Source organism: Akebia trifoliata, chromosome 3 (genome assembly GCF_017979445.1).
Source record: "Akebia trifoliata isolate Shusen 1 chromosome 3, ASM1797944v1, whole genome shotgun sequence".
Lineage (NCBI taxonomy): Eukaryota > Viridiplantae > Streptophyta > Magnoliopsida > Ranunculales > Lardizabalaceae > Akebia > Akebia trifoliata.
The window spans coordinates 28,091,287-28,104,178 of NC_141377.1; positions in this window are offsets into that span (position 1 = coordinate 28,091,287).

A 12,892-nucleotide genomic window follows, 5' to 3' on the forward strand; every position below is an offset into this window, starting at 1 on the left:
TTACAAAAGTCACTTAAGTGAGTGCAATTGGCCATTACGGTGTGTGTAAATAAACCGGCTCTATCCAGAAGTACACAATCATAAAATAATCTCTAACAGAAAATGACTTCAAGCTTGTAATGACACCATTCAATCACCAACTTACATATATAATTATAATTTATAATTTTATTAATAAAGGGAATTAAGATTAGATTAAGTCTAGACTTACTAAGTAAGATTTCAAATCTTAGTAAACTAACTTAGAGCAACTCCAACACAAGACTTTAAATTGACATCTTTTTCATTTTGAAAACTCTGAATTACTTTTGAACTACAACCAACACCATCTTCAAATCATTATTCATTCTCTGAAACACATTACTCACATAATTAAAAGGGAAATCTAATAAGTAGAGGACAAAAATGATATTTAAAACATGGTCCATAAAAAATGATGCTCAAAAATGGTATTCATGAAAAATGAGACATAATAAATATTTTTAAAAGGTGAATAATGATAGAGGTAAGGGCTTTAAAAATTCTCTCTTGGCTCTATATATAAAGATGTGAAAAGTGATATTGAGATCAAATCTTCATTTTGAAGCCCGATTAGAGTTTGGTTCAGAGGATTCCATCTTTAAATAAAAATATTTTCCTTAGTAAAAGTTTAAATTTTATTAAGGGTCATTTTGTTGAAATAGATTAGCACATTGGCAATCTAACACCATAACCCTCTAGATTTCATGGAAAAACTCAAATAAAAAATAATAATAATAATTGGGCCTCATCCAAGGTTTTCAAGATGAACGGCTACCAAACTTCCAAGAAACTCCCAAGTTTAAAATTACCATTTAAGAGCAAAATATAACTTTCTTTTTTCAAAGCTCATAGAGAATTTTCCTCTACAACCTTGTGCATCGGATCATGTTTTTGACACCACAAGGTGAGGCAAATGACCGTTAGTAGGAGTTGAAATCTCACTAAGTTAGTAAGGCTAGTCTGACACATCTCTAAATATAAAGATTTGAAGCCCAATTGGAGTTGCTATTATTAGTAAGATTTCAAATCTTACTAGGGGTTGTTGACCCTTACCTTGTGCCATTCAAAAACATGATCTGATGCTATAAGGATGTAAAGTAAAATATTTAATGAACTTCAAAAAGGTGATCTTTTTTATCGTTAAATTTTAATTTTAAATTTGGAAGTTTGGCGGGAGTTCAGTTGCTATCCATTTTTAAAACCTTGGATCAAGACCAATATTAATATTTTTATTTTTTTTAATCTTAGTTTTTCCATGAAATCTAGAAGGTTGTGATTGCCAATTTGATAATCCATTTGAGCTTAATGACTCTTAGTATGATTTCAAATCTTATTAAGTTAGTAATGGAAAGTGTTTCTCTTAAGAATAAACGAAATGACTTGGTACTTAGTAACAAAAATCTACAGTTTTTTTAAAAACAACGTGACTAAATCACAATTTTAATAGTTATTGATAAAATAATGAATTTTTCAAAAAATCATGAAGTCTTCAAAAAAAATCATGATTTAATCTATGGTTTTTGTTTTTTGAAAAACTCACATAATTTTTTGTTGTTGCAATTTTTAAGTGTTATTTTGTCATTTAACTGATGATGATGGGTGCAAGACCACTGGAAGTGCAAAAAGTGTAACTCATGATGGGTTCATTTGAGTTGTAAGCGTTTGCATTCACTATGACCACATAGGTGTGGATATCCTCAAATCCCTCGAGGAGTGGGTTTTGAGGACCTGAGAGATCTTGAGTACCATGCAATGCCCGAGAGACCAATGGGTATCGATTGTTGCATTTCAGTTCGACGGGGATGCCAACCATTGGTAGTGTTCCGAGAAAAATATTGTGGGGGATGGACCTTTCGAGTGATCCAATTTTGAAAGGATGTTCCTAAACAGATTCATATCTAAGACGGCCCGAGAGATATTCACCGAGGGTTTCGACATCAACCTGACCATTGACAACCAAATTTGCCAAATTTCAAGTTCCTCGCGGTCTCACTTGGACCTTTGTGCTAGCTCATCACCTTCGATTACCACAAACCAAGTAGGGGACTCTCGATTCTTAGTAATAACTGTAGATTTCGAAATGTGCATTTAGATTTTAAGAAAACTTGTTATTTGTTTTAAATCTTAGAAATCTTTATTTGATTTGTAATTCATGTTAGAGATAGAGATTTGATGTATTTTTATCATGTTTTAACATTAAATTTCTTGAGCAGGTCGAAGGGTTCGAAGAACGGAAGAGAAATCCGAAAAATTGATCGAAAAATCAAAAATTCATGTAATGGTTTAGTGATGTCGGCAGGAACCGTCGGTGCCACTAACATCTATCAAAGGCCATTCTGTCGGTTCCACCGATAGAATCAAGGTTCTACCACCAATAGCTACCGACAAAAACTTATCAAAATTGTTTTCTAACTTTTGGGTTATCTTCCTTATGCCTTACACATGTTTTCAAATGTACTCTTTAAATTTTACTTTCCATTTACTTTAAGTTCTTTAATGAAATTAATGTTTTACCCTCAATTTCGAAATAATGATAATGGTTTCAAGATCCAAATCTCAAAAGATCAAAATCTGAATTTTAGTTTCAAGAACATAATGTAAATTTTGACATTTTTGACAAATTTTCAAAAATTGATATCTTTCGCGTTACTTTGAATTAGACTAAAAATTTTATGTTGTTGAATCTCATGTTAAAGGTTTTCATTTTCAATTTTGAGAACTTTGAAAATTTGAGTTTTTGACACTTAATCAAATTTTCACCAGCTTTTTCAATTTTAACAGTTTGCCTTCGCGCACTTATTGGGACCCCGTTTTAATAAAAATTTGATAATTTTTCAATAAAAAGATCAAAGTGAATTTAAAAGCTTGAAAAGAAAAAGGTTTGGCTTGAAAAGATGAAAAGTGAAAATGATGAAAGAATGAGAAAGGGGATAAAACGGTAAAATGTCAGAATCACACCCGAGGGGTGATATCTACATTTTATATTGTATGTTGTGTATAAGTTGGTGAAGGGATATCCAGGTGTAATGAATGATTGCATATTTATTAAAATTATGTTGACGTAGAGGCTCCGAGTACTGTTATTTATTTTAGACCGGGTGGCTACAGTTGCATGATAGGAAATTGGATATCCATTCTCAATCTTGTTATGTTAATTTCTCTTTATTTTTAAAGAAAAAATTTTATATATATATATATATATATATATATATATATATATATATATATATATATGAGCTGTTAAAGAGTCTGTAAATGTTTGAAGGGATAGTACGTCATATCATCTAGAGGGATGTACTATCATAAGATGTACGGTAAGGATCACCAAGCTCATATGTGGTATGGGATGCGTATGAGAATGGAGTCACAACTAGAATTTGGGTCCATTCATTTATATTTTTACTAGTAATGTAAAACCCCAAATTTTCAATTCGTATCTCGAGGAAAATATAAATAGTGGAATTTTAAGAAAATCTTAAAAGTGGGACTTAGGGGTAAAACTTTAGAATGTTTCTGATCATTTTTAATGGAATCTGACCTACCATTGGATTCAAAATGATCGAAAAATATATTTTAGCCTGTAAGCACGTTCAAATGTGAGTTCGAATATAAAAATTGCAAAATCCTCGATTATCGGGTCGGACAAGGCTAAAATAGTGATTTTTTACTAGAGTAAAAATTATTAAGATTTGATTATACCATTAGATTCGTAATAAAAAATTATTGAATATGGACTATTTATATGCCATTTTTGGAGATCAGGAAGTCGAATTATCGTCAAAAATGAAAACGACGTCAAGTTTAGGGGTCACATCAGGCCAAAAATGTAAACTTTTGATAGAGACATAATTTGTAGAAATTGACTGTATCATTAGATCTGGAATGAAAAATTAGGCGAAATAGAATATTCATTTGTCAGTTTTGGAGTCCGAATGGCCAAGTTATCGTCGATCGAAACAATAAACGAAATACCGATTTCGTCCCAAATTTATATAAATAAATTTTTTTAATTTTTTTTTCTCTCATCTTCCCCAACCCGTCAAAACAGCCGAGACATATAAAAAATGAAAATTTTGTTTTTCTTCTGATTTTCTACCTCAAATCTTTCGCAAACGGCTCGTCGTCGATGACCGTCGTAAAAGGGAAAAAGATCCGCAACTTCGACATCTATAAAACCCACCCTAGATCCCTTCATTTCATCTTCTCTTTCATCCCATATCGTCGAAAATCAGCCGTACGTATATACGGAGATTTCGTAACTTCGACCTCGGATTTCATCCGTTTCGGGGACAAACCGTCTTTCGTCGTAGAAGGGAGAAGAGACGAGCACATCAAGATCTTCGAAACCACCAGGCCGATTTCGAAAATCAGCCGCTTCGAAGTTCGGTCTGTCTCGATTTCCATGTCGATCGCCTCGATTTCCGCACACGTGTTTCGATCCTTTCGTCTGGAGATTGTAAGGAATTCTCAATTTCTATTAATAATCGTAGATTGTGAAAATTGCATTTAAGATTTTATCAAAAAAAATTGGATGTATTTCTAAAATATAGAATTCTTTTGTTATTTCAAAAATTCACGCCAGAAATTGCATGTTTGATGTGTTTAATTATATTTTTAACAAATTATACGTGGGTAGGGTATTGTAACGGGTTATTTCCATAAATTGGGTCTTGTGCACTGCTCGGACCCCGTTTTGATATAAAATTTGTATTCTTTTTTAATGTTATTGAAAAAAACAAATTCTATAATTGGAAAATGTGATTTAATATTCAATGAACTCATATTGAGTTGATGAATATCAGAAAATGGATATTTTATTGAAGAGATTGAAAACTGTAAAAATCGAAAAAAGAAAAAAAAGGTATAAAACGGTAAAATGTTAGGGTCACACCCGAGGGGTGATGTCTGCATTTTACGTTGTTGTGTTGTGTGTAGGTTGGTGAACAGATATCCAGGGATAATATTACTGGTTGCATGTTTATTTCATTTCTGTTAACGCGAGGCGCTGTTTACATTTCTGTTATGTTATTTATTTTAAGCCGAGTGGCCACACTTGCATGGTAGGAAACTGAATATCTATTCTCAACCTTGTAATGTTAATTTCTCTTTTATTTTCAAATGAAAATAATTAATATATATATATATATATATATATATGTAACTATTTTGTGAGCTGTTAAAAAGTTTGTGAATGCCTGAAGGGATAGTGCGTCATATCATCCGGAGTGGTGTACTATCCTGGGATGTACGGTAGGGACCACCAAGCTCATACGTGGTATGGGACGCGTATGAGAGTGGAGACACAACTGGAATCCGAGTTATTCCTCTCTATCTTTACCAGTGAACTTGTAATGTAAAGGTGGTCGTATACGTATGGTTTGTATATTTGGGAATCACATGTACGCCTGATAGGCATAGACGAAGATGATTAGTTAGTGATCACTAACAATCTATAGTAGTCGAACGTTCTGACACATCGAAAAGAGACCCATTGCTTACAGTCACGTCAAACGGCCAGCCTGAGCAGAATAAATAGTCAATCAAGTGTGGTAAGTGCAGCGATCGACCACAAAATCAAGAACTAAAAGTCAGAGAAGAATTGTAACATCATGTCCCGACTGGGAGCAATCCAGTCGTGAATCCCAACTTTCTAATTCCAATACTCCACCATTGTGTATTATGTATTTGTTGTCTTATTTTGATATATAAAATGAAATGCATGGTTAATATTTCCATTTGATTAATTAGATTTGTATAAAAAGAGAATGTTATAGTGAGTACTGTTGATTAATGTAATGTAAGTTTTAAAATGTTTAGTTGCTCATCCCTGGCTATATGTACCAGTTAATCGTAGTTTTTTTATAAAATTTTACAGAGTTTAAAATAATTTAGTATGTTTATTCGTTCATGTTAGAAGAGGTTATTGGCAGAAATTGTGTTCTTCTTTACTGGGTAACCATTGTTACTCACCCTTTCCTTATCCATTTTTTAATCTCAGATTCAGTGGCGAGGCAGGTATAGAGCACGAGTGAGGATCATCTGGTGGGTCAGATAGACAACCAGAGTTCGTCACCTAGTGAGTATTGGGGCTACACCCCCTAGTTGGTCGATTTGTCAAGTAGTCTTATTGATTTTGTCCTGAGCATTATGACTTTTGTTAGAGTGAAGAGTTTTATATAATCTTGTATATTAATTCCTTCTTCTGCACTCTGATCTATTATACGATATTAGATGTATATAGGCTTCCGCTAGTTATTATATTATGTATGTATATGCAGGATTGTATGTCGTTTATCAGGTGCAGGTTGAACGCCTTGGAATGCTAACATAAACAAAGGAGACCATGCCGAAATTTCGAAGTGCCACCTAGTACCTCGAGATCTTACATGAGGATTTGTGTTAGCGTTTGGCGGGGCGCCACAGAACATTTATTGTAAAGGTGGTCGTATATGAATGGAGTTGTATATATTGGAAATCACATACACACCTGATAGACATAAACGAAGATGATTGGTCAATGATTACTAACAATCTATTAGTAGTTGAACGTTCTGACACATCGAAAAGATACCTATTGTTACGATCACGTCAAACGACTCGCCTGAGCCGAATAAATTGTCACCCATGTCGTAAGCGCAGCGATCGACTACAAAATCAGGAACTAAAAGTCAAATTTATGTTGTAACATCATATCTCGACTGGGAATAATCTAGTCGTGAATCCCAACTCTCTAATTCTAGTACTCCACCATTGTGTAATATGTATTTATTGTTCTATTTCGAATTATAAACTGAAAAGCATATTTATTATTTAAATGTTATCAATTATATTTGCATAAGAATGAAAATGTATAATGAGTATAGATGACTGATGTTATGTAGGATTTTAAATTGTTTAGTTACTCATCATTGGCTATATGTATCAGTTAATCATATGTTAATTTGTAAAACTTACATATTTTTTAAATAATTCAGTATGATTACTCGATTATGTTAGGTGAGGTTATTAATAGAAATTGTTTATGGACCTACTGAGTAACCATTGTTATTTACCCTTTACTTCCTATTTTTTAGGTTCAGAACCTACAACCGGAGAGGTAGTCAACCGGAGAGGTAGTCATAGAGCCATCGAGCGAAGATCATCTGGTAGGTCATATCAACGACCAATTCCACTACCTAGTAAGCACTGAGATTATTTCCATTAGGAGTCATCGTGTCTAGGAGGTGTATATAGTTTTTAGGCCGAGTGATAGGTCTAGGTTAGAGTGAGGATAAATTTTGTAATCCTGTATATTGTTATTTTTTACGCAACTCTGATCTATCTATATGGCGTTCGTAATTTTACCAACTTCCACGTCTTGTATACTCTTGGCTTATGTTATATATAAGATTTGTTGGATTTTGGTTTATCAAGTTTTTGAGTTCCGTGGAACTGTAACATAAACAGAGGGAGTCATGTCAAAATTTCAAGGTACCACCTAATATCTTGAAATTTGACATTGGGATTTGTGTTAACGTTTGGCAAGATGCCACAGATTTTATTGACTTTTGAATAAATATCTTTTAGTGAACATATGAAAATTTAAGTAGAAGAGATAGGAATCCTTTCTGAGAAAGATTTATTTTGATTTTTTAGATTTTTTAATATTTGTATTAAATGTTGATTGCGTTAGTCTTTATTAGAAATTTTATCTAATATTTGTAACAAGATTTTTTATTTTTTGTTAAAACATTTAATTCAAGCGTATTTATTGATGATGATGAAGATGAGATTGAGTCTAAATGCTAGTAACACTCACAATTATCTTTTAAGGAAGAATGAGATTCTTTAGAAGAAGACAATTAAATTCATTAACTTTTCTCTTAAGATTTTTAAGATGGCATATGTTTGTTGTGTGGTCAGGTTTTCTACATTTATAGTAAATAATTGGTTTGAATTCTTTTTTTATTTTTATTGTTATTTTTTAGAAATGAGATTTTTTTTCCTTTTAACCATTTTCTTAAGAATTTTGAAAGAGAATATGATGATGTTTTTTCAAGAAAGTTGTTGATTTTTTTGTTTTCTTTTTTGTTTTTGTAGAAGGTGCTAGAAATATTTTTTTTTCAAATTGATAGTAAAAGTTTCTTAATTGTTTACGAAATTTTTGCCTTTCTATTTATTTTTTAAGTTTTAAATCTAAGTAAAGCTTTAGACATATCATATTGATTCTTTGTATAAGTTCACCACAAGTGAACTGGGTATAGTCGATATTATCAAGAGTGCCTTTGAGATTTTTTTGAACTTTTTCAACAAATAATGGTGGTAAACCAGATATAAACTTTTTTCTAGAAAATATCATTACATCTGGATATTTGATGAAATTTGGCTAAGAAAACATCTTTGTACCATCTAAAATATGTTAGAGTTGGACATTTAAAACTCATTAATATTTTTCGATCTTTTTGTCTTAAGTCATCAAGTCTACCAGTAAAATGATAGAGAATATTTGAAAGAAGGGTAGGAAAGAGATCTGGAATTTGATTTCCTTTGTCATCTAATATAGGAGTGTCATCTTCATTTGTTTTGATGTGATTAAGAACATCATCTTTTTGGGTTTGGTTTAACATATTGTTCCACCATCCATAGAGTTGACTAGTAAAACCACCTACTATGACTCTTGCAGTATGAGTTTTTAGTAAATTATATCGGTTACATGCATTTATAAACATAATCATTTGAGAGAGAGTGTTCAATATTTGATAATCAATGAATCCATCTATGTTTCATTCGTAGAGTTCATTATCATTATAATGTTTTGTTAGGTTTATTGTTTATTCAAATTAGACATCAATTGGTGTTGGTCATCAATAATAATTTTTTGTTTTTGAATAGAAATTTGATCGTGGTCGAGAATATTTTGATTTTTTGAATTTATTGATTTGAAAGATTTTCTCTTTGTTATCAATAAATTGAGATTCTATATTTTTATTATTAATTAAAAAATTAGAAGAAGAATTCATAAAAGAGGTATCCGAAGAACTCTTTTGTTCTAGTTTTTTTTTTTTTTATATATAATTATTCTAACAAAACATTTATTTTTAAATTTTTTTAGATTCTTTTGATTATTTCATCTAAAATGTATGAAGAGATTTCTATTTGGGTTAATAATTTTTTAAGATGAAAATGATTATGAATTTTTTAGTTAATTGGTGATGATTGTCTTATAATTTTTGTGTTGGGTTCATTAGATAATGATCTTAATGATTGTCCTAATTGATGAAGACATGTGTTAGTATAATTATTTATTCAATTAGATAAGACATATCTTTTTGTATACAAGGAATATTTTTTTGAAATTGAACTTCAAATTTAAGGGGTGTTGCTATTGAACCCATTATTTTTATACCTCTAAAAGGATGAAATTGTGATTCAATTTTTTCATTTTTACCATTTTTCATATCTGTATTTTTTGTTTTAATATATTTATCAAATGAGATAACTTTAAGTTTGTTTGGATTTTTAACCATTTAAATAATGGAATTTGAATATATTTTTATCATCTCTTCAAATCATTTTTCTTTAATCTTCTTTTGTTCAATTTGAAAGAAGTTCTCAAAAATCATTTGTGTAGCGGATTTTTTATGATATCAATCTTTAACAATTTTTTATTTTCAAAACAAATCATATTTACTTGTCTGGATTGACTATTGAAATCAGACTCAGTAGGATTGTATTCTATTTCAACTTTTTTACGTTTTGGGTAAACAAAATAAGAAATATGAGTTAAAATAATATTATATGTTCTGTTGGTTATTTGATCAAACAATTTTTGAAATGATGAACTTATTGATGGTCTTAATACAACATAGTTCTTTTGACTTACTGTATATAAATTGATTTCAATATTACCATCAGAATGTTCAATAATAATTTTTATTAGGGGTGCACATTGGATTGGGTAAATCCGAGAACCGAACCAATCCGAAGCTTTTGGATTGGATTGGTTTGGATTAAACACACCCACGGTTCGGGTATGGATCGAAAAAAAAATTCAGTTAATTTGGTTTGGTTCCGGATTAAGGATATAACTAACCGAACCAATCTGAAATCCGAACCAATATATATATATATAATGATTTTAAAAAAAATTCATTTTATTTATTTCTTTCTTCTCCTTCGAGTAGAAGTTGGGGGAAGTCTGAAAATCGCAAAAACCTAGCCGTCGTCTGTTCCATTCTTGATCGTCTCCCTCGCTTACCTTACCTTGTTGGAAAACATAGAGCTCTCTCTCTCTCTTGAAACCTCGCCGCCGTCTGTTCCATTCTCGGTCGTCTCCCTCGATCACCTCACCTCGTCGAAAAATACAAAGGTAACTCTCTCTCTCTCTCTCTTGTTGCAGTCGTTCTCATTCGTTTCGAAAACGAAGAGTTTCGCTCGGTTCAAAATAATCTGCATTCTGCAATGCGATTTCATTTCTTAACTATGTGTGAGATTCTCTGTAACTTGGATGGAATAGAATAGAAATTTTTGATGTTCCCTTCTATTCGAACAAAAATTTTAGAATAGAGATTTTAGACCAGAAATTTCATAACAGAAAATTTTAATTTTATATTTTTGAAGAATTAAATAAATGGAGAGGTAGAATAGAATTGAAATTTCTAATGTTCCTGTTTATTCGAACATAAATTTTAGATTAGAAATTTCAAAAAGAAAATTTTAATTTTATATTTTCGATGAATTAAAGAAATGGAATGGTGGAATAAAATAGAAACTTCTGATGTTCTTTTCTATTTGAACAAAAATTTTACAATAGAAATTTCATAACAGAAATTTCAAAACAGAAATTTCAGAACAGAAATTTCAAAATAGAAATTTTATATTTTATATTTTCGATGAACCAGAGAAATGGAGAGGTGGAATTCTCTAATCTCCATTCTCTTTAAAGAATAAACATTAAAGAGAGATAAAAAGTCAATATAAAAAATTGGGGGGCTTGATACCTTGAAGAAGAGGAGTTCAATTGGACTCTTTCTAATCTCCAAACACATTTAAAAGCCACTATTAAGTGGTTTTAACTTTTTTCTCTATTATTATAATTGGTTGCTTCTTAGTTATATTTTTTAATTATTTTTTTTCTTTTTTATTTTTCATAAACAGAAATAAATACACCAAAATCATGAGATACTAATATCAAAGTACTAACTCTTTGAATGTAATGCTCTATATAATTGCGTTAATGCTATGTTTTTCTATATATGATATTGAGACTATTAATCTTATTGTTAAATAGTATTTTCTTTCCTTTTTTATTTTTTAAAATAAATTTTAGTAATTTTGTATGCATTGGTAGATCGATGTAAGATTAGACTAAGGATTTATTATTTTTGTTAGATGTCAAGTATCAAAGACATGAACGTTCCAACTTCTAGTATTGAACCAGTTATTGCTCATAATTCTACAATTGGTTGTGGCACTGCAACCTCAAAAGTAGATATAAGTCCTACTCGAAAGAAACCTCGTAGACCAAAATCTGATATTTGGAAATATTTTGTCAAAATAAAAATTGATAAAGGAGACAAGGTAGAAATGGCTAAATGCAATTATTGTGGTACAGATTATGGGTATTCAAGTGCTGACAGGACTACCACATTAAGAAAACATTTGAGTAAATGTTCCAAGTATCAATACAATAATGACAAAAGATAAAAACTTGTATCATTCTAAAAAGGTAGGACAAGAAGGAGATAGTAATCTTACCGCTTGAAAATTTGATCAAGAGTTGTGTAGAGATGCCTTGACTAGGATGATTATTGTTGATGAATTGCCTTTTAAGATTGTTGAGCATGAAGGATTTCGATTCTTTTTAAGTATGTTGCAGCCTAAATTTCAATTAGTATCTCGCACCACGGTGGCAAGAGATTGTTTACAATTATATGCAGCTGAGAAGACGAAGTTGAAGAACTTGTTGAATAGTTCTGTGCATAGAGTTTTCCTCATAACAGATTTGTAGACTTCCTTACAAAATATCTCTTATATGTGTCTTATTGCGCATTTTATAGATAAAGATTGGAAATTACACAAAAGGATAATTAATTTTTGTATAGTTACGAGTCATAAAGACGAGGAAATTAGTAAAATGATCGAGTTATGTTTGCTTCAATGGGGTATAGAAAATGTATGCACTATTACGGTTGATAATGCAAGTTTCAACGATGTTACCGTGGGATACATGGAGAGAAAGCTAAATAAAAGACATGGTTGCATTTTAGATGGTGAGTTCTTGCATATGAGGTGTTATGCGCATATATTGAATTTGATTGTGAAGGATGGGATGAATGATGTGTATGATTCAATTGTTAAAGTTCGTGGTGTTGTAAAATACGTTAGAAGTTCCCCTGCAAGAGCTCAACAATTCAAGAAGTGTGTTGACCAAGAAAGAATCATGTGTAAGAGTTCTTTAGTTTTTGATGTTTCAACTAGGTGGAATTCAACATACCTTATGTTGAAAACTGCAGTAAAGTTTCAAAAAGCATTTGAATGATTGGAAGAACAAGAACCACAGTTTAGTAATGAACTTAAAGATGAGCTTCCCACCGAAGAAGATTGAAATTATGCTCGGGTATTAGCTAAGTTTTTTCAAACTTTTTACGAGGCTTCTAAACGCATGTCAGGTTCATTGTATATAACTGCTAATACGTATTTTCATAAAGTTTGTGTTATTGAAAGCACTATTTCTAATTGGTCTAAAAGCCTTGATCCTTACTTGAGTTCTATGTCAATAAAGATGAAACAAAAATTTGATAAATACTGGGGGAACATTGATAAAGTAAACTTGATGCTGTTGGTTGCAGTGGTGTTAGATCCTTGTTACAAGTTGAGGTATGTCAAATTT